This window comes from Cucumis melo, chromosome 10, assembly GCF_025177605.1.
Source record: "Cucumis melo cultivar AY chromosome 10, USDA_Cmelo_AY_1.0, whole genome shotgun sequence".
NCBI classification, from domain to species: domain Eukaryota; kingdom Viridiplantae; phylum Streptophyta; class Magnoliopsida; order Cucurbitales; family Cucurbitaceae; genus Cucumis; species Cucumis melo.
Window position 1 is genome coordinate 21471153 of NC_066866.1, and position 27913 is coordinate 21499065.

Consider the following 27913-nt stretch of genomic DNA (forward strand, 5'->3'; position numbering starts at 1 on the left):
GACTAATTCCGACCTCCCAAGTTTGACTTTTCAAAGTAAAAAGGTCAACATTTTGACATTTTACAACTTTGACCATTTTCATAAATTCTGAGTTTCCGAATATGAAGCAATATTCAGATATTTAATATTTAAATCACATTTAAACATAAAGCTCTATAACCGATGACTATATCACATATATTCATCGATTTCTATCTCTCTACCTAATTCGAACAATTCGAATTATTCCAACATATGGTTCTAAGTTAATTTCATATGAGTTAGCAGGAGAACCTAATAGACTTATAGATCATGGGCTCCAACGATCAAGATTAACTGGCTAAATCCTTTTAGATCGAGCTGATCAACATTCGTTAACTAAAGGATCATTCCATTAAAGTCCCACAGTTGCACTCGCCTTACTATAGATATATTTCTATCTATTTGATATAACCATGACATTAAGTTAATCCTTTATAGGTTGTTTGTAATCTCGGTTGGGTCAAAATACCATTTTACCCTCGAGATTACATATTGTTCCTTAAGTTCCATCGATCCACTATTGAACAATTGGTTTAAGGACCAACCTATAAATCGAATTCCTGTCAATGAGAGGGTGGGATCCCTTGGTTCAAGACTTGGATTTCGTCTTGCACCCTATGTTTCTGGTCATTCATCTGGCCAGCATCGTTGAGCTTCCCTCACCTATGCAGATCTAAGGATTATACCGTCTGAACATAAGTTCATAATTAGCTCAGGATTAAGATTAAGTTACCTAGGCCATCATAATCGAAATAGTCAGTTTACGTAGTCAATGGTGTTATAACTTAAAAGTAACTATTTCAGAATTCCAGTCTTATGTAAACTCTTTACATAATTCAGGATCACATCATTTGTACTAACTACAGAGCGGACAACATCCATAGTGTTCTCGGAATAAGGTGTCCAACTTATTCATACACTATAGACCATTTGGGTTAAAAACTCAAACTTGATCCACATTTATGTCTCTACATAAAGTTTAAGTATACACTAGATAGCCTCGAGACTTTAGTTATTTGGATTCAAGATTATAGTATTCTATTTTCACTAATAAGTCCTCAATAACTACTTTATTTAATAGAATATAATTTTACCTACAAACTACGAGTTTTAAGACATAAATTCCAACATAAATTTGGGTAGTTAAATCTCAACAATTGTTTTAGGACTTTTTAGTACACAATCGTTTAGATTTGGTACACGATCGTTTATATTTGGTTCATGATCGTTTATATTTGGTTCACGATTGTTTAGATTTGATCATTTAAATTTGACTACCCAAATCTAAACAATTTTTTTATTTGGCATTCAAATATGCTGGCGGTTTTTTTGTGATCTTTTATATTTGACGCACAATCTTAAACAACAGAATAACAGTTTGAAAAAAAATAGATGTTGTATATTTGGTAAAAGAAAAATTGCAGAAGAAGAGAAAAAGAAGATGGAAAGGAAAAGAAAAATTGCAGAAGAAAGAAGATGGAAAGGAAGAGCACACTAAAATATTTAAAAACATTGCAAAATAATAAGAAAAAAAAGAAAAAATGTGAAGAGAGGAAAAGAAAAAAGACGATAAAAAGGAAGTGCCAATCGAGAATATTAAAAAAAAAATTTGCTAGCTTCTACTACTACCACCACTAAGACTACCACTACTACTGTCACACCCCCTCCCGGACTACCTGCTACCTTAGACCGGAAGATGGCGTGAAGCTGACAAACAACGCTTTTCTGTACCTGTATCTGTCGACTCTGCTTAAAACTTTCATGTGATGAACTTGCCAATCTAGTATATAAATTATTGTACATGCCACAAAACACAGCGGATCCTAGGCTAGTCAAACACAGCTAGTCAAACACATACATGAAGTGTACCTCAAAATTTACCGATTTCACGAATAAACCTAAAGACACCTTAATCAAAATATACCCAACAAAATTTACACAACTACGGCTCCTAAAGCTTATACAAACTGTGGAGTATCTATAACATACAAGGGTGTATATACACCACAACACAACAGACTCTATGCCCAACTCAAAACATGTACTGGCAATCGATAATGAAGCTTCCGCAGACTAAGGCAGTCTATCAGGCACCGGGAAGTCGATCTCTACCTGGAAAATGGGTAAAACATTTTGGAAAGGGTGAGCTATGAAGCTCAGTGAGTGACTCAGTTTAAAACTATGAATTTAAAGATAAGAGTACGTGAAAACTTTACACATATAAATCTGTTTATACAAGTCGCAAATGTAAATGTGTAGTAGTAAGAATAGCTTCCTTAAATACTCAACATGTTCATCATTGAAATCTAGCAAGGCATATCAAGTATATCGAAGCATTTTAACTAACATGACGAATCTACGTTGTGTAGGGTACACCTAGTACAACAACGTTTACAAGCACTACGATGTAGTGGGGCCCGCCCAGCACTCCCATCGTCTTTGTCGTAGTGGGGCCCGCCCAGCACTCACGACAGCATCGTTGTTACGGAGTACACTCAACGTCAACAACGAAATCTAACCAGTGTGCACACGGTAATCTCTAGCCTCAGGCTCAAGATCTCAGTCATGTAGTTAATGAAAATTTCATAAATCATCATAAAATATTAAAACATGCCTGCTTATAAATTTTACACAAAGCTCGAACTTTACTCAGCTCTTTCGTGGAAAATTGTAGTTCTTAAAACAAAACTTCATACTAATTCATGCTTTGCTTAAAATATTGTGGTTTAAATACTTTCCAAACATTTAATATCTACGTGCTAGCATAAATTTCTTTAAGAAATCTAGTCTCCAAATGTATACTTGAAAATAGTCATGAAATTCAAATACCTTTCATGGCTTCGTAAATAAACATTTATCGCATTCAATCATAATAACAGTTATGGAAAATATTTCAAAGTTGGTTTTGTCACTCACAGTCTTGGGCTAGATCCTTGGTCTATAAGCTCGGTTTAATTCTTCTCGGCCTGCCAACAACCCAACCGAGTATTAAAACCTTAAACATTCTGGTTTCCTAAAGATATACATAACATGTCGCACCAAAGATGACGCTCACGAAAACAAAGCTTAAGAAATAAAATCCTATTTCAACAATTCTCTAAAATTTCCAGATTTCTAACATAAACTTCAAAGAACTATAACTTTCTCAATACTTAACCAAAATGAGTGTTCTTTATATCAAACTCTTCACTTTGAGATCCTCTAAAACTTACCTGAAGACATATAAATCTGATTCCCCGTGCATAAACACATATAACCCTCAAAACAGAACCACTTCCAGAATCGCGCGCACACGACCTCTTTAACTTGTTCCTACAATTTAACCAATTTTTAGTCGTTTTTGGTTTACAATTTCTTCATAAAAGTTGTAGTAAATTGAATAAGCTTTCCAACCATACCAAATAGAAATTCTAACTCCACCGATACACTCTGAAATACAAGAAAAACCAGAGACCTCCTGATTTCGAGTGAAAACCAACTGCCCTGTTTTCTTCATCAAAAAGCACCAAATGAAAATCCGAATTTGCTCCAACGTTCTTCATAAAGTTTGTTTAAAAATGAGTTAACTTTCAGTAAATGTAAATCTCACCTCTTAATTCCTTTTGAAGAGTTCAAACCGAATTAAAAACCAGTGATGTGCAGAATGAACTAAAATTCAGCCATTGATACACTTTGCTTGAGTTCTCCTCCTCTTCTTCAACCTAAAAATTCTAGTAAAATTTCTCTTCTTCTTCCAAACTCTCTCTTAGAAGTTCTCTGCAAATTGAAGAAGGAAAAAGAAAAAAAAATAAAGAGAACTTGGATGTCTTCAAACTTGGCGGTGAAGGGAAGAGAAGAAGAAGAAGAAAAGAGAAAATGAAATTTTCTTCTCCTTTTCTTCTTTTTGTCCTTTCTTTTCTTTCTTTTCTTTAATTAATTTAATAAAACTATTTAATATATAAATATATATATTTATATTTACACTTAATTTCCATTTTCTTTTTCTTTTTTTTTTTCCACATTTAAAGAAATTAAACCAAGAAAATATCGGGTTTACAACTACTGCTACTATACATCATCCCTCCTGTACATTTGTTTTGGCTATCCTGCAGTTATGGTAGCCTTTAGTTGAAACTTAGTTGTTGTTTATTTCTTAGTAGTTTTATTTGTTGGAATTATTAAGTAGCTTGTAAAGGTTGAAGTAATTTATGGTTGATTTTTTATGACTATCTTGTAGTTATGATAGCCTCTTTAGTGCAAACTTAGTTTTGAATTTGTTAGTAATTTTAGGGGTGTGAAGTGTTAGGTAGATTGGAAAGTATGTTTGAAGGCATAAGTAGGTTGTAAAGATTGAAGTTATTTGTTGTTAGTTTGTTATAGCTATTCTGCAGTTATGATAGTCTTTATAGTTTAAACCTAGCTTTTGTGAAAAAGTTGAGAGATTGGGCATAACTTATTAATGAGAGTGAGTTTAGGGTTTGAGAGGAGGAATATATAACTAATCAAACTTATTTATGTTTTAGGTCTTTAACGGTGGATAGGGGTGGGATGAAACTTAGGAATAAGTTATCGGTTAAGTATAGAAATGGAATGACCCAATTTTTAGAGGTTACCAATTTTCTCATCGATGATTACAGATGAATAAGGTGTCCATGCAAGAGATGTATGAACTCATCACTAGTGGAAAACTGGCAATACTTGACACTTGCAGTTTTGAAATACTTGACAGTTTTAATAAAAACTGTCAAGTAATATGAAAAAACGTCAATAATAAAAAAAGTAAAAAATTAAATTTTTTATTTTTTTTTATTTTTAAATACTTGACAGATTAAAAGCGTCAAGATTAGATTTAATTACTTGACATTTTTTAAATGTCAAATAATATATATTTTCTCCATATTCTAAAAAAAATCTTTTCCCTCTTTTTTTTCTCCAAAGTTCCCTTTTGTTCCCTAATTTCTAATAAAAAACCTTTCCCTCTTTTTTTCCCCAAATTTTCTTTTGTTCCCAATTTGTAAAAGAAAAACCCTATCTTTTCTCCCCCAAACCTTTCCTCTTCCCCCATTTTCTCCAATTCGCACGCTCCCCTTCTTGGCCATGATTGCCCGAACGATCCCTCCAGATGGCCGGTCACCGAACGATCTCACACCACGAACGATCTTCCTTGCTTGTTTCTATTCCTTAAATGGTGTCCTCCACGAGCCTTTCTAGGTCCCAAAGACCTTCTACCATCTCGCCATTCCGCTCACGGAAGTCTCCGGGGTTGTCGTCGCCCTCCAGGCCGAATGGACGACCTACAACTACTTCTTCAACAACATCTTTGAGACCTCCGTCGAAGGTTTCAGTTTCTCTGATGACAACTGCTAGTTGTAACCCGAACCCTTCCATTCTTTCACTTGACCGTTCCGATGTCATGAAGGCTAAAGAAAATGTGACGGTCGCGGTTAGGTTTAGACCTCTGAGGTATTGTTTGCTTTTTTTTTTACTCTATTCTTTGAAGAAATGGTGGACTGATTTTGGCGGAGGCTGATAAGTTTGTCATCTTCGAGCTGGTGATGGTACTTGGAAGCTTATTCTATTTCTTTTCTCTTCTTGTTTTTGACTTGGAGTAAGGAGACGAGATAGCTTGGTATGCGAACGGAGAATACACAGTGAGGAACAAATTCAACTCATCCATCGCTTATGGATTTGGTTCGTTTGAACTCCTTTTCAATTTTCGATCACACTTTGCTTGAATTTGTTACCATCAAGTTGTTCTGGATCATGAATTCATTTTTATCCTGTGTAGTCAACTGTTGACTCCATAACTTTTTTTTTAGCCAAAAAGTTGCAAGTACCTTTTCTTTTTGAATTGCATTGTGATTTAAGCTTTCGAAAAGCTGTTCTAGAACTTTTTGAGTATTCTATCATTTTTTTTGTTGTTATAGTTGTGTTATTTAGTGGCTGCTCAGTTGTTCCTCGGACCCGTGTATCGATGAATTTGCTATTCTTCTTTCAAATGGGTATTTCTTGCATGTTTCAGATAGAGTTTTTGGTCCAACGACAACGACTCGTCATGTATACGATGTTGCTGCTCATCAAGTTGTTGTCGGTGCAATGAACATAATCAATGGTAACCTTTTGATAAAAAAGAAAAATTTATATAAAAGAAGTAATACTGCATGCTCATAGCATACCGATGTAGGCTTTCAACACGGTATTGGAACAGTTGATATTTACTATTTACTGGAAACAAGCAAATTTAGTTCCCCTGGTTATCTTCGTCTCTCAGTTGCATCCTGGACTATATCATTGGGTTTTATGAAATATTGGCTGAAATATCTTTTTCATACCTTTTTCCTAATTAATGTTGTTACTAATTTGTTTATTCATTTATGTCTTATGATGTTACTCTTATCCAAAAAATATAGCTTATGCTGTTTGATGTAGCAACTTTCTGGGTTTTTAAGTGTTTTAGCGTTTGTTGTATTTACTTGCTTTTACAGCCCTGTCTGTTAGTTTTGTTTATTTTCAGTTAGTTATTTTTGGTTGTTTGGTTTGTTAGCTTTAGCTGGTGTTTGGCTTTCCTAGATAATGGGTACCTTAGTTGTTTTTTTAGTATCATCAATGATATTTTCTAGGTAGTAACTATGACATCCCATGTATTCTCTCTTATTCTTTTGATAGCTATGTGACCAACCATCCACTAATTCTTAAAGTATGTTGTAAGCGTCCAATACTTCATAGAGATCCTACATTTTGTGTCTATTTCAAGGACATAATTATAGTGTCAAAGGTCTTAGACTTAAAAGTTAGAGTTCTTAGTTTTAATGTTGTTCTCATTTTGTTTGTAGATTTCAAGGAGTTGATGATAACAATCGTGAGACTTTGAGTTTGGAGCTATCCAAGAGTGTGGGGCTTGGAGGAGGGTGATGTCTTTGTTTCTTATTATTATATGTACTTTTTCTTTTATGATTAAGAATGACGATCATAACTTGTTTTGTAATATGAATAAGAACGATGTTCCTAAGTTCTAAGTATGTAATGACCAATTATATGTATATTCAAGGATATATATGCAATTTGTTAGTTGATTGAAAGTTTGGGTTGATCCAATTTTTCAATTGATGTGTATTTTAATATTGTTGGACTTCAAAACAGGTGAATATAAGATATATGGATATTTTAAAATATATAATTTTTTATTTGAACAAACCTTATATACTTGATACCTATAAATTGTCAAGTATAATTTCACTTGATGTGTAAAACCTGTCAAAAATAAAACCCCCTTATTCTGAACACTGGATTAGTTGACGCATAAAAACTGTCAAGTAGAATTATATACTTGACGTTTTTTCAATGTCAAGTATAATTATACTTGACACTTAGAAACTGTCAAGTAAACCTCCCTTATTCTTGACACTGGATTAGTTGACACATTGAAAATCGTCAAGTAAACCAATATTTGACAGTTAAAAAGCGTCAAGTAAGCCCAGTTTTGTAGTAGTACATATTGGGACTCATTAGAGGGTGTGGAGTGACATCTATTAACAATTGGAATACCCCTTTCCTATACATAATAGGTATATCACAGAGAGCCAGTGACCTTGGTATAGAAAGCTTTGATGAAGGAATTAGTAGTAACCATTTTAATGAAGAAGATGAAATGTTTTGTATGCTTAATGATTTACAAGCTCTGATTGACCACGAAGAGGAAATGGAGGAAGGTCGGGAGAATGAGATGTATCACAAGAAGGCTCCTCCGCATGCGATGACATAAGGATAAACGAGTTGAAATAGAGGATACGTTGAGACATCTAGCTAATGCCGTGAGATGGAAGCATTTTGATAGTGGATTTTCTGATTTCGCTTTAGATTCACGAAACGTTCGTTTGGGGTTAGCTTCAGATGGATTTAATCCGTTTGGTCATTTGAGTACCTCGTATAGTATGTGGTCTGTGGTGTTAATTCCTTACAATTTTTCACCTTGAAAATATTTGAAAATGTCAAACTTCTTCATGTCATTGCTCATACCCGATCCAAGATCTCTTGGAACAGAAATTGATGTTTACCTCCAACCATTGATGGTGGAACTAAAAAAGTTATGGAATTTTGGTGTGCATGCGTATGATTCTCTTATCGGACAATTCTTTCAGTTGTATGGAACCTTGTTATGGACACTTGATGATTTTCCAACATATGGTGACTTATCCAGGTGGAATAAGATAGGGTATCAAGCATGTCCCATATGCTTGAGAGATAGATCATCATTTGGGATAAGAGGAAAAATATATCTTTCATGGGACATTAACACTATCTTCCATAGAACCACGTTTGACATAGAAGTAAACTACACGATGGAAAGGCTGAGCGTAGGGCCCTTCCAATGGTAATGGATGGGCATAACATCTTGGAACAACTAGATTTGTTAGAGTTTCCAATTATGAGTAAACATCCTTCATTAAACGATAAGAAAAGAAAGAGAGCTTTTAATTGAATTAAAAGAAGTATTTTTTTTTCGAACTTCCTTACTGGTCGAGACTTCTATTACATCAAAAAGTTGATGTAATGAATATTGAAATGAATTTATGTGACAACTTGCTTAGTACAAATAAGAAAGGATTTACACATGATAGAAGTCAATAACAGATTGTTGAAGCCAAATGCGAGTTACACGTTAACTAGCGGCGAGTAAGTTGTATTATGCAAGTACCTAAAATTAATTAAGTTTCCCGATGGATTCGTTTCTAATATTTCATGATGTGTGAATGATAGAAACGGGAAAATATCAGGTCTTAAAACACACGAGTATCATTGTTTTGCTACATTGACTTCTTCTTATTGGTGTTCGAGCATACTTATTGAAAAATGTGTACACCGCTGTTACTGAACTGTGTACTTTATTTCGTGACTTGTGCACAAGAACGATAAGAGTAAGTGATTTGGACCAATTGCAAGCATATATCATAATTATACTTTGCAAATTGGATAGAATATTTCCACCTGCCTTCTTCGACGTAATGGTGCACCTTTCTGTTCACCTACCATACGAAATCCATGTTGCTAGTTTGGTTTCTACCACAATAAAACTGTTTGATTGGAACAAAGCACGTCCTGAGGGTCTATTGCAGAAGCATATCTCATGTATAAATCAATGACTTTTTGTTTGAGGTACCTAAGTGGAATTGAGATTCGATTCACTAGAAATGAATGAAATGATGATAGTATTTCAGATGACAAGGTGATTGGTGAGTTCGAAATTCTCTTGTAGAAAGTACGACCATGAGGGGCATCAAGTGTACGAACCCTATCATAGGAAGAGAAACGCCTCTTTCATTGGTGCATCCTCAATAACGTAGATGAAATATCCGAGTATTGGAAGTACACATTTTGTAACGACCCAACTCTTTATACTAAGCTGAGGTCGTTACTAAAACGGAACAATGACAAGAGACACTTTTTTTTGAAACGAGGGAAGAATAAATTTTCATTAAAAATGGAATATTAAAACACTGAAACATAAACGCGGAAGCAAAACTGAGTCCCCATATGGCATGCCACGGATCCTTCTCTGTCGCTCGCCAGCTTTCCTCTACCTTTACCTTCGCCTGAAATGTTAAACATAGAAAGAGTGAGTATAAACATATACTCAGTAAGGGACCTACTACTAGTCCCACTAGGTGTCTGTTAACTTCCCATTAGAGTCCTGAAAATGGTACCCAATCTCTGGCACGTTCCCGAACACGTGCAACATGCGCTCCCGTAGGAACGAAAATCTGGTCTTCGGTGTCCCGGGGGAGCACCTAGGACATGCTGGTCTGTAGTGAACCCGGGGGTAACACTAAGACAATCGGGATGCGAGGACCCCGTCGAATCACTCGAATCATATCTATATACATGCTAGACTGGCGTCCCGTCGAACCACACAGTCCTAAATAGGTGGTGATCTTGAAGGACACCCATGCAGGTACGACTCTAATAGACAAAGTTAACAGAACACCCTATCCATAGCATGTAGCATAACATAACATCATAACATGGCATGAGTATTAATCTTAACGTCCTTAATCATGTGATTAATATATCATGCATTAACAATCATCAACATCAATCTATCAGTCCTTAACATAACATCAGTCATCATCATCAACCATCAACATAATAATCTCAGTCATCATCATCAACATCAACTATCATCATCAATCATCAACATAATAATCTCAGTCATCATCATCAACATCAACTATCATCATAATCTCAGTATAATCATTATCATCAAATTGTGCATCTTAGCTACCATCAATGCATAATCATAATTACATGCGGTCTCTTAAATTCAGTTCGAAGGTCTAGTAGGAGAATCTCTTACCTGGAGATTTTAACCAAACAAGGTACTCCCTAGTTGACAGTAAAAATTCTCCAATTAACTTGATCCTAATCATAAAAGGAAAACTTAGTATCTTAATTAATGAAATTAGCAATTGGCTAACATCCAAAAATCCTCCCAAATTAATTAACTTTCTAAAAATTGGGTTGAAACCAATTCAACCTTGATTGGGAAAAATCCAAGATTTAGATCTTAAAAAGTTTAGCCAATTGAACCTTTAAAGAAGCCTCAAATAGATCCAAAATTAAATCAATAAAATATTAATTTAATATCATTTGCTTACCAAGGTTACTCAAATGGAGGTTGAAAAATCCTCTTATCCTTGATGAAAAATTCATCACTTTAAATCCTCAAGTTTCCAAAGAGACCAATCTTAACTTCAACTGAGGCGGCGACAGCAGAGGGTTATCTTAGAGAAGAAGATGAAGAACCTTTTTCTTTTTCCTTTATTTTCCAACTTAAGCATTCCAATCTATTTATAGACCCAAATAATAACAATAATAATAATTATTATTATTTCCTTTTCCTTTTCCTTTTAGGATATATATATATATTATAATAACAATAATATTTATTATTATTATTTTCTTTTCCTTTTCCTTTTAGGATATATATATAATACCAAAAAAATATACATATATCTTTATTCCCATTATCTTTCCTAAATCAATGCCTTAATCTTAGGCATTTATAACTATTAGTAATAATAATAATACTTCTTTATTATTATTATTTTTCTCTCACCAAAATCTACAATAAATATATATTTATTTAAACCATTATTCTCTCTTATAAATAAATATATATCTTTTTTGTCCAATCAAATCAATCTATCTCTTTCCTCATGGATTATCTTCTTTTCCAAATAAATATAATTATATTTCATCATATAATTAACTTCACTTTTCCAAATTATTAATTAAATATATATATCCATATGTATATACTCAATTAATTACAATTCCACCAAAACTAACTTTTCCCTCCAAAATCTCAAATTAACTTAAGTCTTCAATTAATTTAACCAATCAAATCTTTTCCAATAAATCACTTATAACTTCAAAATGAATTATCTTAACCCAACCATAACAACTTCACTCCAGAATCAAGATTTATCTTTCTACATAATAATTAATTATCTTCCACAATAACTAATTATTATTTATCTTTCTTCAAAATAATTAATTATCTTCTACAATAATTAATTATTATTTATCTTTCTCCAAAGTAATTAATTATCTTCCACAATAATTAATTATTGTTTATCTTTCTCCAAAGTAATTATCCTTTTACAAATAATTGTATTTTTCCAAAATATAATTATTTTACTTTTTCTCCTTACTAAATATTCTTTCTCCAAAATAACTATCTTTTCCTTAAATAATTATATTTCAACAAATATAATTATCTTTTCCTTTAACATAATAATTATATATATATATTTCCACATATACATATAATTATTCAATCTCCAACAAACTTTCCACCCCACAATTTAATTAAATAACATCCATAATTATTTAATTAAATTCAACTTCAACAACACTAAAAATCCACAACTTTACTTAATTCTCTTAACCTACCATTTAAACAAAAACTTAACAAACACCACGTGCCAAAACCTCTAATTAATTAAATATTCATCCAAGAAATATTTAATTAATTTCGATTCCCACCTAAAACAAATAATTCTCATTAAATGGATTCAAAATAACGCCCAATAAATTATCTTAATTTTTGGGGCGTTACACATTTCTAACCTTCACATTCACTGGTCATTTTAAGTATTTGTTACACATTGTTCTTACATAAACTAATAATTATTGACTTTTGGATTCACTTCAGGTTGATACGTTGGCAAGTTCAAAGCGCTTCTGAATAGTACAAAAGACATCAACGAGCATTTTCTGAATGGTTCAAAAATCAGGTATATAGCGTACATGAATTTGATAATGATCAAGCACTATGTTTTAGAATTTTATATATAATCATTTACACATGGATTTCATGTTATAGAAATGTGTGAAAAAGAAAATCATTCTCATTATTTCTTCTCACTTATGATGGGACCTTCACTGACATTCGGTTTTATAGTGGATGCATTGTCGGTGGGATGACATTTCTATTGTAGAGCGTGATTCCCGATACACAACACAAAATAGTAGAGTCATGATAATCCGTGAAAGTAATGACAGTGGAAGTGGCAACAACTTCTATCGTGTAAATGGTGTTGTGCTAGCATCTCGCCTTACGACTCGCCTTGCAACTTTTTATCGTTGAGTTCTTGCATGAGTTCTTCATGCAATTAACTTCACTTTTCTTCTTGCTATCATATGTGTGAAAACATTTAAAAGCATAGTTAATCAGGTGTGGAGAGTTATGTAAGGTGCATCTCTTAACATTACAAATTTGCAGTAACAGTTATACATTTTGGTCCTTTATCTCGAGTTTTGACTCAATTGTTTTACTTAAAAAACCACAATAACTTGTATTTCTACAAGTTATCAATAAGTCTCCTTGTGGTCAAGCCCAAATCAACAATTATTGAAAAATAAAGAACAATTACTCTTAAGGAGCTGGTACAAGATATTGTGGAACCAGTTGTCGAAACTAAATCAAGTTCAAAGAACACAACCTTTAGTAGTGATGAGGTCAAGCAGGACTGTTAGACCATCATATAGGTATTCTTCTTCTTTAAATTACATATTATTAACTGATAGAGGTGAACCTAAATGTTACGATGAAGTGGTTCAACCGAAAGATTATGTGAAGTGGGAGTTAGAAATAAAAGACGATATTGATTATGTTACGACCAACGGAAACTGACTGAGTTACCTAAAGGTAGGAAAGCTTTGTAGAATAAACTGATCTATTGACTAAGGGTGTGTTTGGATTGATTTTGAAGTGTTTAATTTTTAAAACAATTCATTTTAAAACAAATTAATATGTTTGACATTTGTTTAAAATAACTTTTAAGAAAATGAGATTATTAAATAAACCATTTTAGAGAAAACACATTAAACCAAATTTTAGAACAAATGTTTATTTGGTGTTTGATGAGGAATTCCTCCCAAATATCTATTTTTCTTACTCTTTTTTTCTATTCCATTTTCCTATCTATTTTTCACGTTGTCGTTCTTTTTGTTTTTTTTTTTAAATACTTTGAATATTTTTTCAATGTGTTGATATACATTTAGATATAGGGGTTTGCAAATGTTCTTCTCCCAACTAAACTACTCCGCCTTAACATCTGTGAAAGAAATAATAAGGATGCCAAGGAAGAACATGATCATTCAGTTCATGAAATGAAGATGAATAAAGAACGTTATTCAATTGCACACTTTTTGTCTAGTTGATATTATATGTTCTCAAAAAAATTATTGATTCTATCTATATTTTGTTGGTAGAAATTAATTATCTTTTTTTATGGTTAAGTATTTACTTTTCAAGATATTTGTACTTCTAAAATTGAATTGTCCAAAAGAAATTAATACAAAAAAAAAAAAAATGAAATTATTGTTTATTTTGAAGATCAATAATTTCAAGTAACTAAAAAGGTAATAACTTCAAGATAACGTGCAATTAAACATTTATGAAATTAGTCTGTAATGTTTCATAGTATTTTATGAAATTTGACCTAAGTATAAACATTGTTATTATAGGACAAACAAAATATAGTTTTGCATATAAACATTTATAAAAAGATCAAACCGAACATGTAAGTGTTTAGATTTTAATCACATTTTATAAAAAATGTTTTTAAAACAATGTATTCTTAAAAAAAATATATTTTTTTTAATAGACAGTCCAAACACACCCTAAAGCAAAGGACTCCTTGGCAGCAAAAGATACAAAGTAAGGAATGTAGCCAAAGGCTTACAACAGACGGAAGGTATTAACTTTAATCTGATATTTTTTGCTATAGTTAAACTAACCAATATTAGAATTGTATTGTCAATAGTGCGAAAGAGAATCTGTTCTTGGAAGAGATGGACGTAAAGACCACATTTCTTCATTGTGAATTGGAAGAAGAATTTTATATTGTACAACCATAGGGATTCATAGTTGAAGGGGAGGAGAAAATGGTTTGCAAACCCCAGAGAAGCCTGTATGGTCTCAAACATGCTCCAAGACAATGGTATAAGAAGTTTGACAACTTTTTGAGCAACAGAGATATTAGGCAGGTCATTGCTGCTACATCAAATCTTTGGATAAATCTCACATTATATTACTATTATATGCTGATGACATGTTAATAACAGGTTCAGACAAACAAGAAATTCTAAAGATAAAAGCTGAGTTAATAAAGAATTGGATATAAAATATTTAGGAGCTGCTAAACAAATCTTAGGGATAAAGATTGAAAATACGGTACATTGACATTATTACAAGAATGATATGTGAACAAGTTATTGAATTGACTTCGCATGGAAAACAAAAAACTTGTGAGTATTCTCGTAGCTTGTCTGTTTAGTTTATCTAAGGAGAACTCACCCACTACTAAGTAGGAATGAGATCATATGAAAAGACTGCCATATGCTTCAACTATAGGCAACTTGATTTATTTCATGGCTTGCACAAGACCAAATATTGCACATACAATGAGAGTGGTTAGCATATACATGAGTAATTCAGGGAAGCAGCACTTGGAAGCTGTAAGTGGATTTTTCGATATCTGAGAGGGAATGGTGATTATGCTTTGCACTTTAAAAGGTTAGATTTTAAACTACGGGGATATGTTAATGCAAATATGGCAGGAAAAGTACTACCAGGTATGTTTTTACTTTGGGTAATATTGCTATTAGTGGATTTCTGGACTGCAAAAAATATTAGCCATTTCTATTATAGAAGCTGAGTATGTTGTAGTTACTGAGGCAAGTAAGGAGTTGATATGGCTTCAGTTTTTTTAGAAGAACTTGACTTGAAATTGGGAAAAGAGAGTGCTATTCACTTAGCAAAGAATCAAACAAAACACATACAACTATTAATTTTGGAAGATGAAGGTTTGGTACTTCAAAAGATTCTCAAAAGTTAGAATCCTGCATGAGTAGAGAGAAGAGTTGCTACTGCGGCCGTGGAGACATGATGCTTGTTTGTCTCCAAGAGGGAGATTGTTATGAAATATGGAGCCCAAAATCAAGCCCATTTATGTTGAAGATCAAAGGTCGTGTGATTTTCTTTCTTGCTTATACATTAAGCATGCTTAACCAACAAGCTAATACGTGATCCGCTAAAGTGGAGGTGGGTTATTATGGAAAATGGATATGGGCAGTGAAAATTTTCTTTAAATTTGAGAGGTTGAGAGTCACACATTCGAAAAACCAACGAGACTCACACTCTATATAAGATAGATGGGCTACTCCTCTTATTGCTAATTGGTTTTGAAATGGAACCCCATACTATCAAACAAAATTGACATAGTTGGTGTGAAGAAGATGGATGAGTGTCGAGAGCTTCTTCATACTTGTTGGTCTGTGTATTCGTCGGAAAAAATTACCGTTGAGTGAGTTTTCTTTTGCATCGTTTAGTGCGCTATTTTTCTTTCCTGGAGAGTGTTGTGAGCTTTGTAATGCGATTATTTTCTAAAGAGAAAAGTAAGAGAGATCATTTCAAAACATTGTAAATTTTTGTAATATTCTCCTTGGCTATTTTAGTGGAACCTGCATCTGTAGTAGATAACTTGAAGTAGCCCACACTGGGTGACCAGTATAAACCGAGTGGAATCTCTCCTCCCTTAAACTTGTTTTATTATTATTCTTGTTGTTTGAAAGGTTAGGTTGGTTTATCTTTTCTTTTAAGCTAGCGAGTTACAAATTGCTTTTTTCACATAATTTGGATCTCGAATTTGATCAAACACTAGAAGAAATTTGACCTTTAATGTCGGTTGGAAAAAATAGAAACGGAGGTTTAATGTCGATTTAAAAATACGGATGTTTAATGTCGGTTTTAAACCTACATTAAAGCGGAGCGATTAATGTCGGTTTAAAACCGACATTGAAGCTAATCTTTATTTTTTTATTTTTATAAAATTAATATTTTCCATATAATTTAGGGTTTGCGTTGCTTTTCTTTAACCCACTAGTAGCCGCCTCCGTTCTATAAAATTAATATTTTCCATATAATTTAGGGTTTGCGTTGCTTTTCTTTAACCCACTAGTAGCCGCCTCCATTCCTTCCCTCCGTATCTCTCGTCTCGCATCTCTACTATCTACGATCTCACCGCATCTCTTCTTCCATATTTGGCCAACTCATTTTTCTCTCTCGGTTTAATTTCTTCATGAAGATAAAAGAAAAGGTTTGCAAATTTGTATATTTTCCCTCTTTCTTCTCTTGATGAGATTAGGGTTTTGATTCAGATCTGATCTCTGATTTCCATCTTTAAATTCTTCCTTATACAGATCTCCACCTTCCAAACCTATTCCTTTCTTGGTCAATTTTGGTATGTTTCAATGTTTGGAATTAGCTCTCAATTATTTGCTTTATTTATTTATTTTAATTCCATCCAGTGACTTTTGTTGCAGATTCTGTTTGGTTTTGAATTTCGTATTTGAGTAATTCCTTTCATGTTCTGTTTCGGATTCAAACTTTCTTCTCACTCTGAGTATTCTTCTTTTTCGTTACTCTTGTTGTTTGGTTAAACATGGGGATCAGCTGGTTGTTTTTTTTTTTTTTAATAGTGATTTTGTATACTTGATTTACTTTGTTTTTTTGGATGAAACGGTGTTAAACAGACCTTGAAAATTGGCTCTACAAAGACAGCATCCCATAGGCGGCCAGATCTCACTTCAATAATTATCCACTCTAGCTGTAATGAATAAATGAAATCATAGAGTAATTGAACAGCCGGTGGAAACCAATGCAACGTGGACTATGATTAATATCCCAAATTAGAACCATGTGTATAATACAAGTTCCTTACTTGAGAGTCGAATTTGATGTTTCAATTTTCAATCTACCACCACAGCCTCTCTATTTCGTCTTCCTCAGCTTTCAAATAAACAAAAACTTTAGAATTTATCGGGAGATCCTGTTTTGCTCATTGAAAATTCATTATGAACGATCCCCATGTTCATCACCTTGCCGTTCCATCAACCCTTCTGCGTATGCTCCACTCTCCCTCTACTTCCTCCTTTGATTATTGAATTTACATTTCTTTTGCATTCAGTAATTAATTGTTCGTTTCATTTCTCGTGAATCTATGATGGGTTTATGCCCCAAAAATAAGACATTTGTCTAATTGCACTATGTGAATTTTCTATGCTTAACTCAAGAGGTTTAGGTTCCACTGGTATGAATTGCGTCATCTTCGTGCATTCATAGTATTGTATCTTCTTGGGTTACCTTTGCTTTGTAGTTCATGAATTGGGTTTCAACACTTATAATTTGAAGAACGGGGCACTGTAGAATTGATGAAAAAGGAAGGGGAAATGCTCTGCTGCTATGTGAAAAGAAATGGGTAACATTCACTAGGAAGTAAGATTAATTGCTAGAGTTGCAGAAGTAGGTTCGTAGTGCTGAAAATACTAAAATATGTTAACATGTTAATTGAGCTTTTGTTAGATGAACATCTTGCCGAGTAAAAAACGCTTGTCTTTGGCTGGTGGTGCATCCTCATGTTTTGCTAATTGTAATGTGTCAAGTGGAAGATTGTGTCTCACTCTAATTTTGGCGGTATCCATTAGTAGTTATATTCTGGTCTAATTTGAAATATTCCATGATAGACAAAGAGTTAAAGAATCATAGCCAAGTTTCGTTCCTTGGTAAATTCTTTTTGAGCTTTCAATAGCGAGTTGGTGGTTCCTTTTCCCTGCTGGCCATGAATTTCAATTCAAAATTCCAACTGAAATACATGAAAAGAGCAGAATGCTCGTTGTTCTATCCTTGAAAATAGTTGGTTCATTTTTTTTTTGTTATTATTAATCTTCTGATGTTCAAATGTTATTGTAAGGTTATGTTGGTGGTAAATTTGTAATATGATGCCAGATGTTATTAGAGTCTGTCCTATGCCGATTCTTTTTGTGGGATTACTTTTCATATGCCTAAAGTTCTGGTTTTCATCTTAAAAATAAAAAAGAAAGAAAGAAAAGGAAAACAACATCTAAAAAAACGTTGCTCAAGTGTTGTAGTTCTTTTGCTGTCTTATGTTCTTACATTTTCATTTCCATCCCTACCCATCTTCTCCAAATTTCCACTAAAGTTTCCTTATGTTTTGGTTTCATTTTTATCTTCCATTTCTCTCTCTCTCTCTCTCTAGACGTTTTTATTTTTCTTTTCATTTTTTTTTTGGATGGTAGTCTTCCTCAACCACAAGACTTAAAAGCTCTCAACCCAAAAGTTTGTTTTTGTTCTGTTTGGTCTTTGAGTAATGATCATCTGATTTACTTATCTTTCCAACTCAAAAAGTATGAAATGAAATGTTTGCTGATCCTTTTCAGATATTTCTACCAATAGGCATATGAAGTAGTATAACTTGAACTTTGACGATGAGTTTGGGATGACTTTTGGAATTGTGAGAAGTGGCTAAAATCGGTTAATGGACTATGGTCACAAAGTCAAAAGTGATTTTGAAACTTCCACAAGTACATGAAAAACACTTTGAAAGCATATAAGTATTTATTCTCCGAAAGTGCTTGTAAGAGAAGTGATTTACTCTAAGAAAAAAAAAATCTAAAAGTTTATAACAAACACACTTTATTATTGTTATTTGTGATTGGCATCAAAGCTTGTTGCTTACTACTTTTCACCCTATTTATTTTTTGTTTTGGAAACTTTGATTTACTGAGATCCCATTTAGTAACCATTTTGTTATTATTATTTTTTTTTGAAAATTAAGCCTATCTTCTCTCTATATCTTACGAGATTTGCATCATTCTTAAATACATGGTTGAATTTTTTGCCAAATTTCACAAACAAAAACAACATATTGAAAGCTACTTTTTTTTTAGTTTTCAAGTTTTGGCTTGATTTTTTAAACCATTGGTAGAGTGTTGATAACAAAGGAAGAAAGTTGGAGGTAGAATAAGTGCCTATAGGCTTAACTTTTCAAAAACAAAAACAAAAAACAAAATGTTTACCAAACGAGACCTGAGAGAAAGCATCTTTCGGTTCCTCACTCCATATTTTATATCATTTATTTTCAATCAGAGGTGAAAATTTGTGGATTATGAATGACTTCTGGTTGAGCTTTCAGCAAATATATTTTGCTACAGTGGGCAGAAGCAATCGAAAGTTTGGATGATGGAGTCCCAGGATCGGATAAGAGCTTTGGCATGAAGCAAAGGCCAAATGGTGATATTGAAATCGATGAAAAATATTGGGAGCATGATTTCTGTATTCTAACCTGCCAAAAGTGCAACGGAGTGCTCAAACCTGATGTAAGATTATTTGTTCCACTATTTGATAATATTTCTTGTCACAGAAGTCAAATAACAGTTTTAGGAAACAAATTTGTCCGATAATTATTCGCTGAATCTGAAGATTAATGTAGATAAAAAAAATAGAATCCTAAATTAAAATCCATATCAGCTATATCATCCATGAGAAAAGGAAACCACATAAGCTATGTTGCATTAAATCATACTGCCTCATTATTCGAGAGTATATTGTGTAGATTATTATGAGAAAATAAAACTCTTTCACAACATAGTTTAAGTAAACGGTTGAAGATGTGTTATGTTGTCGGAAACTAGAACTTAACGGATCAATCTCAAGTTAGCATTGTTGGTTCTGCACAATCGTATATGTTTCAAATTTATATGCTATTTTGCTCTCTCCTCTCTAATTACCATGATCTCTAGTTCTCTCCTCTCTAATCGTAGTTACCTTTACACTATGTTGTTTTATTGAATGTATGAGTAACTCTTTGCTAAGGGAGGGAGATACTTCTGTGGGTCAGTTTATTCTTTGACAAAAAAATAATAATAAATAAATACATATTTGTTTCTATAAATCTTTTGTAAATGAGAACAATTCTTTAAAAAGTGTTTGGTGCGAAATGCATATTTGTTTATGCAATTCTAAAGATTAAATGATGCTTCAAATAGATTGTTGGTTGTTGATTGTGTATTTTGTGTTGATATTTTTGTTATGAAATGCAATGGTAGGAAAGGGGAAGACCTTTAATAACACAACAGTGAAGCGGTCGATTATGGTGCCCACGATTAGTAACAAGCTAGCAGATATGATGATTATTCATGGAGGAAATATGGCCAAAAGCCAATCAAGGCTTCTCCACACCCAAGGTATACAAATATGATTGCTTTACTTTTCAGCTTATTGTGTTGATGTTGCTTATTTCTTTATAGATTGATATTGGTTTTCATAATAATGTTATGTAAAAAAATGTTGATTATTCATTTGGCGGGCAATATTATGAGCTAATTAATTACAAGAGTTCATAGGTTGCCACACAAAAAATATATTTTTTTTTATTTGGGAAAAGGATTGTATATGATTGCATCTATAGAATATTTCTAATATTAGATTGAAGAGATTTAGGAAAACCTGATGGATGGGGTAGACTAAAGAGAGTTATGTGGATTGGGGTGTGGATATAAAATCTTAAGAACTTTTCATCCTTCTCTGCAATTTTAGTGCTTCAAACAACTTTGTTATTCTATATAAATGGTTTATTTGGATATTGTTTATAGATAATTGAAGTCATATCGGGTTGAAAGCTAAGCGATTGTGCAGAGATGGCCAAGCGGTCGTTGAAAATTGAAGACTGAGAAGGCATTTAGGATTTTTAATTATTTAATTCTTGTATTAGAATCTTTTTTCATGTACTATTGTAGACTGTATATATAAACATAATATTAAGATTTTATTTTGTGTATTCAAATGTAAAAGACAAATATTATAGTTTCTAACATAATATGAATTTCATTGATTTGTTGGCGTGTGAAAAACATATTTATCTACAGTGACCCAATGTCGGTCTATAGGACAATAATGTAACAATTAAATAAAAATAAATTTGTAAAAATGAATAAAAAAACTAGGCTTTAATGTTGGTTGTAAACCGACATCAGAGTTCAACCGACATTAAAGGGCTTCAATTACACTATCAAAGATGTCGGTTGAAAACTGACAAACCGACATTAAAGAGGCCTTTAATGTCGTTTTTAAACCGACATTAAAGCCCAACCGACATTAAAGGGCTTCAATAACACCATCAAAGATGTCGGTTGAAAACTGACATTAAAGGACTTTAATGTCGTTTTTAACCCGACATTAAAGATGCCTTTAATGTCGTTTTTAAACCGACATTAAAGCCCAACCAACATTAAAGGCCTTTAATAACGCTCACAAAGATGTCGGTTGCCAAGTGACATTAAAGCTCTTTAATGTCAGTTTTAAACCGACATTAAAGGTCAGATTTCTTCTAGTGAAATGATTATCGGATAATATAAATTGTATGAATTTGGTTGATTAATTTAAATTGGTATACTATTATGCTATCAAGTTTGTGAGAAAAATTCTATAATTTTCTTCTTTTCTTTTTGTGTTGGGGGATAAAAGTAGTGCTTCTCAGAAAAAAGATATATACAAGTTAAAGAGTGCATATTGAGTTTTTTTTAACTTAAAATTGATGCATATTTTCTCTCAACTTTTTTGTTTTTCTATTGACCTATATTTTTCATGGTTTTAAACACTCATTTGAGATGCGGACACAATATATACTCTACGATTTCTATATGTAACTATTGCATTTGGTGTAGACAAAATAAAGTTGTTTATAAAATCAACAATTGATATACAACGGGAAGTTCGTAAAATGACGAAGTTGGTGGTTTGATTTTGTTGCTCGACATGGTTGTCGGACATGGCTGTAAAAGGCAATCTTCACTAGGGTTTATATCTTGAGGTAACTGTCGATGTTGGTAATCAAAGAGATCAACGAGGATTGCTGAAGTTGACTGAACAAAGGTTAATCTTCTACCATAATTGATCACTGAAAGTTGGCTGAATGAAAGTAGTCATGAGAGTTGGTCATTTGTGTATACCACCAGACTGTGGCAGCATAGTCACCAGACTATGGTCGCATAGTCATTGATGGTAAAATCATCTAATCATGTAATTGAAAACACTAAAAGCGATTGGAACGAGTTCATAAAATTAAGAACCAACTCAACTCTACTAATTATAATGGTTGGTGGACTAAACACTGCAAGAAATCTGGCCTTTAATGTCACTTCGCGACCGACATCTTTGCGAGCGTTGTCAAAGGCTGTTAATGTCAGTTGGACTTTAGTGTCGGTTATAAACCGACATCTTTGATGGTGTTATTGAATGCCTTTAATGTCGGTGGATAACCGACATTAAAGATATCTTTAATGTCGGATTTACACTATTTTGTATGACGGCAAAACCGACATCATTTGGCTCGAATTACGTCAGGTAATGTTCGTCATCGTATATTGTAAAAAATAAAAAAATTGCTTGCACGCTGGCTATAGAATGCCTACTACTCAATGACAAACTTTATAACTATTTCACCTGCAATGCACACAAGAATACTTGAAATTCCAACATACACTTCCATATAGAACTACAACAAATACACATCATCCAACACCTATATATAATCATATATGAATAAACACAACTGTATTCAACACCATAAGACCAACTACTCGAAATCTTCCAATATATCCACCTACATATAATCACATATCAAATAATGTATGCTTTCCTCCATGGCAACAAATAATAAACACATACAATGCACAAGATTAAACAACTAAAATTTCAACATACACTTTTCCACACTTCCATATAAAAACTACAACAAATATGCATCATCCACCACCTACATATAATCACATATCAATAAACACAACTATATTCAACACCATAAGTTCAACTACTCCAAATCTTCCAATATATCCACCTATATATATATATATATAAGCACACATATCAAACAACGCATGTTGTCCTCCATGGCAAACCAATAATGAACACCTAAAATACCAGCACACTTTTCTACACTTTCATATAGTACTACAACAAATACGATCATCCAACACCTAAAATATCAACACACCTTTCCACCCTTCTATATACTACTACAACAAATAAAATCTTCCAACTCCTATATATAATCACATATTTGAATAAACACACCAACTGTAAGTGAAAACTCAAAATATAAAGATAATATATAAGATCGTGATTAATAACCAATGTATATGTACAATAGAAAGTTCCTCCACTAACTAAAATATACGTACAAACTATCTAACAAACAACAATTAGTACGGGACTGCTTGCCCTTCTAAAAACTATAGGATTGCCCGTCCCTACAAAAACTTAATTAAAAACTTCAAGCGAAAATCCCAAAACCTGAAGTATTTACAAAAACCAACTACTAACTTAATTTGACCAAAAAAAAAAAACATTTAAAAGCTTACACAAATCTGCTAACAAAAGCTGCCCATTTGGTTCGAATCTCGTCAATCTCCTCTTGCCTATATGCACTTTTGGTATTGAACTACACAAAAAGAGAAAGATATGGAAAGTATGAGTTTAGATCATAAATTGTAATATGTAAAAAGTTAAAGTAGAAACATACAAGGATAGTAATAGAAGTACTAGAATTATGCACTATCTTATGTATATACTTTTGCACGTAGTACCCACACCCTACAGAATCCAATTGATGAGGGCACTGCATGTATATAAATTGAATACAAATTAATCTTATGTTTCATCGAAAATAATTACATGTAAATGCAAATTACCTTTACAGGTCTCCATTTTGGAGTTGACCGATAACGTTGTAGATTGTGTTTCGCTTGCCATGTCTTCAACCCTCTAAATATTTTGAAACATTAGAAGACAATAAAGTAAAATAAGAAGTAATAAAGTGAATACACTTACACATTTATGACTCCATGAATGTCTTCATTGACTTTACCTCGAAGAGAGTCCAAGACATAAACGCAATTTTCACGAAGATCGATGACATGCAACATCCAATGAAAACTACAATAAACAACATATTCAATGCGAGTACACGCATTTAAGCTCAATGGAAAAAAATTAATGTGTTCCTCTTCTTTATTTACCCGGTATTATATGGAATTATCATTTTTTGTTCCAAGTTAACTGCTTCTAGCTGGTTGGCTAAATTTCTGGATTGAAGATCACGATCCTTGATATGTGACGATATTTTTGATTGCTCAACGACAAAAAAAATTCCTTGCACAGTCACATTCATCCCAAAGATATCAAAGTAAAAGCAACCATAGTTAAAATATCAGCAAACTAACTACAACAATGGTATTGGAGATAAAGAGATGAGTAAAAGTTGTCTTATACTTACGTAATATACGCTAGTATGCACATATAGCCGATTTCAACCATGCTGCAGTAATGCAACAAATCTTCACGAGCTAAATAAACAAATTTGTCACTTCCAAATATTAGCTCATTCATTAAGATGCAAATCATGTCTACATCCTTCATGTTGTTCATGGCATGTCTATTTAAAAACTTAATAGTCCCGTTAACGTTAGTATAATTTGAAGAGTACACGACATCCTTCTAGTTGAATGCTCCTACTACAACCAAGGTTCTAAATTCAAAACACATATACAAATATAATCAAAACTTAAATAGTAAAAAAAGATTCACACTTGTTTGTCATTTATCGTAGAAGCAAGCCGACGAGGCCATTCTATAATGTTACCCAATGCTTGATTTAAGGTCTCTATCTTTCCCTTCACTGGATTGGGTATAGCCAAATTTTCTCCCGTAACCACGTCTACTAGAACTTTAACATTGGGATAGCTAATGTTATCCTCAACTATCGTGGCCACTGCAACAATATTATTAATGGATCCTATAGACAATTGGCATGGTGTTCCCTTTACAAATATTAAAAGCATAGTTAAGAACAATTGATCCTATATCGTTAAAAAATTAAAAGTGACAACAAAGTCAATTAGCTCGACTCCTTTGTTGCTAGGTGTGTTGACTAGATCCTCATCGGCATCAAGATCTATGTTAATACTTCCAATGGATGACCTCGAGTGATTACTTCTCTTCTTGTCACTTTTGCATCTCGACTCATCCTCTTCTTTATGACATATTTATACTTGAGGAGTTATCATTTTCTCATTCCCTTTTACTGTGTTGAAATATTAGTGATTGAGAGACAAAACCATCCACGCCTCTTACACGTCCACCGTGCTCCTTGGAACCAAATGCGTCAGTCAAGATGTTTTCATTTTTATGTGTGGCAACTAATTCATCCTATAAAACAATACAAGTATTTTTATCATCAGTTAGGTTAACAAAAGATTATGTATTGTAATCATAAGTATACTTAGAATCCGAGAGGCACAATCTCAAGTAGCATCATCAAAATAATCATTATTTATTCCTTTCCGTGCTTCTTTCCAAAGAGTTGAATGATAGGAAACATCATGCATAATTGTCTACAACAAAAGATAGATATCTAGTTAAAAACAACATATTAAGATAAATTCTTTAATTTAATTACAAATACTCACTAGTTCATCGGCAAGATTAGCATATCCATTACGAGACATGTGGTGATTGTATATGCATTTTGACCATCTTTCTCTTTCAATACAACTATAATCCTGTCCAACGCATTAGTTTGTAGGTAGATATCAAAACAAAATTAAAGTGAAAATGTAATCAAAATTATTTATCTCTCATTCTTCACTTAGTCTAGCATCCACAAACGATTCCTAATCTTCTTGTTTTATATGAGAATAAATTTTATGAGGAAACTACAAGAGTGATGGTTGATCCTTAGATGGAAATATATACTTCTGAGTTAACGTGGTCTTGAAAGTTCGAAATTTTCATGATGCAGACATAAGTATAGAATGTTTAGCATTGGGTTGTAAATCAAACGACATCTACACAAAAAAAAAAAAAATCGTAGTTGGACTTGGGGTGTAAAGCAACTACATTATATGAAAAACATAATAATAGAACTCATACCGATATACAATCATAGATTTTATCTTTCAGCTCATTCGGAACATCTTTCCAAGAGTTGTATGTGATAGGAATTTGTTGCCAAACACACACACCAATATAACTTTGCATTTTCTTAGACGTGGCTCCAACAGGTTGCCCGTGCTCATTAAATTGAATGGGCAACTTTTGCCTAGAATTTCTCATTGAGGCCAACTCATGGATAGTAGTTGGCCCACGTGGAACAAATTATTTCTTTCTTACTTCTAGAAGCATTTCTCTTTCATCCTCACTGCTATCCTCCATTTATGAATCTGCAAAAAACGGACATACATTAGTAAGCAAAGTCAACATACATAAGCATAGAAATTATGTTACGAACTTTAAACATAAATACATTATTAAGCAAAGTAATAACATACAATAAGCATATCAATTATATTACGAACTCTAAACATAAATACATTTTAAAGCAAAGTAATGACATACCCTTCTCTACCCATCTACCCTCACAATCATGTCTAATATAAGTTGAGGTTGTATCATCAGTCTCGTTAGGTGTATCAACACTGGGCATCCTTTGAATGGTTTCATAACCACACTCTTGAAGCATATCTCCTATTTCATCTTCAAAGAAATCTTCTTCAATAGTTCTTTATGGAGATGTTAAAACCACTGACTATTCAAGATTTGCAGAATCTTGGACATATAATACTTGTTTTGCTTAGGTGGCTAAAATAAATGAGTCTGATTTATGTCCAATACGTTTGAGATCCACGATGCTAAATCCAAGCTCGTCCACTTTGACTCCACTTATATTGTCAACCCAATCACACTTAAATAAAATAAAAGACAATTGATGGTAATCAATCTCCCATATCTAATGGCTGACATGACATGGTTTTTATCCTTAGAACTAGAGACTTGCATCGTAGTAGTGGTTATACTAACTCCACTATTTTGAACTCTTCTAATATCGTCACACTTTTTTGTGTGATAGTAATAACCATTAATCATGTAACCAGAATAAGTGGCCCCATCTGGAGAAGGTCTATGAGCTATCCATCTTAAAGAAGGTGTGATGGAATTTTTAGTTACTTCAAGAGCAAGTGCAACCTACACAATATATTGGATTTAGTTAGATCCAAAACAAACATGAAAGAGTATGATTATAGTGATTACTCGTGGGGACAGCCACCGACTGAATGAGCGATTATGCTATTCTTGAATCCACTTTTTACTTCGAGCTTTACTAGAGTTAAGCTTACGCAAACTCTCCATGTCTGTCATAAATGATAAGTTATTAAGTAATTACATAACCAACTTATATAGAATGAGAATAGATAGGGTTTAGCACGTACTCGACGTATGGTAGAACATCATTTACATTCTAAATGGAAAGCTTGAATGAGCGATTATGCTATTCTTGATCTACTGAATGAGCGATTATGCTATTCTTGATCTAATTGCTCCTTACTCAGTCTAATAAAAGAAGAAACTGATAATGCTCTATCCACGTTTGAATCCCTTTTTATTACAGATGAGTTAAGTCCAATAGAACTAACTCCAGCAATAAATTCAGAA

The 27913-nt window shown here is 32.9% G+C and overlaps 2 long non-coding RNA genes across 2 annotated transcripts in view; one reads left to right on the forward strand and one right to left on the reverse strand.

Annotated features, from left to right (window-relative positions):
• Positions 1-1586: 1586 nt before the first annotated feature.
• The window catches only part of LOC127151237 (uncharacterized), a 51472-nt gene continuing 25145 nt past the window's right edge, over positions 1587-27913 (reverse strand). Inside the window, exons 2-4 of the long non-coding RNA XR_007824005.1 lie at positions 3234-3333; positions 2938-2987; positions 1587-2133 (exon numbers count right to left, since the gene is read on the reverse strand). This is a non-coding gene — a long non-coding RNA (uncharacterized LOC127151237). The remainder of the gene's footprint in view (positions 2134-2937; positions 2988-3233; positions 3334-27913) is intronic.
• LOC127151236 (uncharacterized) lies at positions 19459-21260 on the forward strand. Its single transcript, XR_007824004.1, has 3 exons — positions 19459-19743; positions 20473-20610; positions 21019-21260. It is a non-coding gene; the product is annotated as an uncharacterized LOC127151236 (long non-coding RNA).